We start from the raw sequence: 2926 nt of genomic DNA on the forward strand, positions 1-2926 counted from the left end.
TCAAAAATTCAGATATCACAAAGAAGTTAAGAATAATGCAGTGTTAAACTGTGTGGCACTGAGGAGTATTGCAAAAGGAGTCCTCAGGGGTCACTTTGTTACTTCATTAACAACGCTAACACAAGGAGGTTTACCTCTCCTTGGCCTTCTGGGTCCCACGCTTCAAGACCCTATAAAAGAAAGCCTCCAGCTAAAGGTCAGTCCTCACAGAGGAAGAGATGCTTCTTTTGAACACAAATGCCATAGACTCCAAAGATAAATAGGACAAGTCCTCACATCTAGGAAAGTTATACTTGCTGTGACTGCCATGTGACTCTGAGCTTCTGCCAACTAGAGCCTCAACCAATAGGAGAATTCTGCCTTAAAAGACCTGTTTTGAATCTTCATTTCTTTGCCTGAAATCTTAAGGCTTGGATAATAGCAGTGGTTCCTACATCACCTGCCTGATTTTGTTCTGCCAAGTTCCCTCTACTTGTAGGACCTCTTCGATACGGCCCACTAAATAAGTTGTCTCTATTGGGGCTTCAGTGGCCAGCAGATGTATAAGAAATTCTTTTTTCCATAGCCACAGGATTGACTGTTACAATTTTCTGTTTTCAGGGAAGGAAGTAAGAAGTGTGGAAAGATATTGGTCTTAAAGGATGAAGTGGTAAGGGCAAAATGAGAACTCAAATTATGGATTTAGAAAAGGACCAAGGGCTCGATCTAAACATGGCAGCTTTGGCAGCGAGGGACACTATGGCACTATGGGTGAATAATGGTCTGCTGATTATGTTTGTCAGAAAAATTCCCTGGACTGTGACCTTGAGTGAGCTGAGAGAACACTTTGCACAATTTGACCATGTACAAAAGTGCACTGTTCCTTTTGACAAACAGACTGGCTTTCACAGAGGTATGGGTTGGATTCAGTTTTCTTCAAAAGAACTTCACAATGCACTATAACAGGAAATTCATGTCATTGATAAAGCTCCTTGTTCTGCTCAAAAACCCAAAGCTTTGCAAGGACATCAAACATCTGATGAAGAGAAAGATTTTTGAGATCATCACCACCTATTAAACAAAGTAAACAAAACTGGGGCAGTGGAGGAGGAGAGAAAAGGACCAAGGATAACTGAAGCATCCCAATAATTGTTAGACAAGGGATATATTTTTTAAAAATGAAAGTTTGGTATTCTATAAAGAATAATAAACTGAGTATTGACCATATGAAAAATATAATGTGATTTGTTTCAGAGAACTATTTCAAGTTTACTTAATTACTTAAATATCTACAAATGTTTCTGGAGATGTGAGATTAACTAGATATCTACAGACTAAAACATAAACGTGCTTCTTGGAACTAAAGAAGAAAAAAGTTAAAGAAAGAAAGAAAAGGACAAAGGAAATGAAAACTGGCTGGGCTTGCAAATCAGGAGTCTTCCTTGTTTCTTCACTTTCTCTTGTCTCCCATATCCAAGTAATCAGCAGATTTTATCCATTTTATGTTCAAAATATATCTCAGATCTGTTCTTTCAGATTTCAACAAGCACAAGTTCTCTACACCAGAAAAACATCACCTGTGTCATAGACAACTGCTAAACCTCTTAACTGATCTTTTTCCTATCCTATTCTCATATAATACAAAGCAATCATAATAATCTTAAACCATTAATAAAACCATGTCTAATTAAAATCCTTCAGCTTTCACTTTCAGCCAAGATGGAATAAGAGATTACTTCTATCCTCTTTCCCTAAGCAATTAGAAAAATGGACTATTTTCAGACAAGTAAGAACAGGGAGAGTCTGTGGCTTTCTTCCCTAGGTCCATTCCCATCTTACTGCCTCCAGGTTAGTTACTGAGAATGGTAGTTTTTAAAAGATAAAGTGAAAGTGAAAATGTTAGTTGCTCAGTCATGTCCAGTTGTTTGTGACACTATGGATTGTAGCCTCCTATACAATTCTGTCCACAGAATTTTCCAGGCAAAAATACTGGAGTGGGTAGCCATTCCTTTCTCCAGGCAATCTTCCTGACCCAGGGATCAAACCCAGGTCTCCTGCATTGTGGACAGATTCTTTATCAACTGAATCACTACTGAAGCCCCTTTAAAAGGTAAGGCTAGTTGTAAAAACCAGCAGCTTTGCTACTTATATGAACTTACTGTCTAGAGGTAGTTTTTAGTCCACATCACTGGGAGTGTTAACCAAACAGATCACATGAGTTGCAGAGAAAGAGATCTAGCTAGAGCAGGTTAGAAAGTGAACGTGAAAGTTGTTCAGTCTTGTCTGACTCTTTGTGACCCCACGGACTAATCAGTCCATGGAATTAATCAGGCCAGAATACTGGAATGGGTAGCCTTTCCCTTCTCCAGGGGATCTTTCAACGCTGGGATCGAACCCAGGTATCCCGCATTGCAGGTGGTTTCTTCACCAGCTGAGCCACCAGGGAAGCCCAAGAATACTGGAGTGGCTAGCCTACCCCTTCTCCAGCAGATCTTCCTGACTCAGGAATCAAACCAGGGTCCTCTGCATTGCAGGCGGATTCTTTACCGAGTTATCAGAGAAGCCCAGGGTGGTTAGGGTGGCTAGAATTTCTGGAGTAGAGTACTGGAAAAGAGGGAAAATCACAGAGATAGAGGTGGAGATGGGAGGAGGGAGTGGATATTCAGGAGACTGGAGGGATTCCATGAAGTCTCTGGCTGAGTATTAATCTGTGCATGCATAAGAGGACTCTACCACAGGCCACGGAAGGAAACACCTGAATGGAGTAGGCAGAGCAGTTCACAGATCTGGAGATAGATTGTATTCCTACCAGCCAGAGTAGAAAGACCTCATATCATAACACACTGGGGCATTGGGTGGATTCCTTTTTTAAGTCTTAATAATAGCCCTGAATCAGCTCTAGGTTGAAGGCTACTCTGGACCCACTCTGACAAATCTTAAAAACAAG

At 40.7% G+C, this 2926-nt stretch overlaps 1 pseudogene; it reads left to right on the forward strand.

Annotated features, from left to right (window-relative positions):
• Window positions 1-711: 711 nt before the first annotated feature.
• LOC148776211 (SRA stem-loop-interacting RNA-binding protein, mitochondrial pseudogene) lies at window positions 712-1038 on the forward strand (annotated as a pseudogene).
• Window positions 1039-2926: the final 1888 nt, after the last annotated feature.

The sequence above is a fragment of the Moschus berezovskii genome, chromosome 11 (genome assembly GCF_049115385.1).
Source record: "Moschus berezovskii isolate FMDL1 chromosome 11, NW_MosBer_1.0, whole genome shotgun sequence".
NCBI classification, from domain to species: Eukaryota; Metazoa; Chordata; class Mammalia; order Artiodactyla; family Moschidae; genus Moschus; species Moschus berezovskii.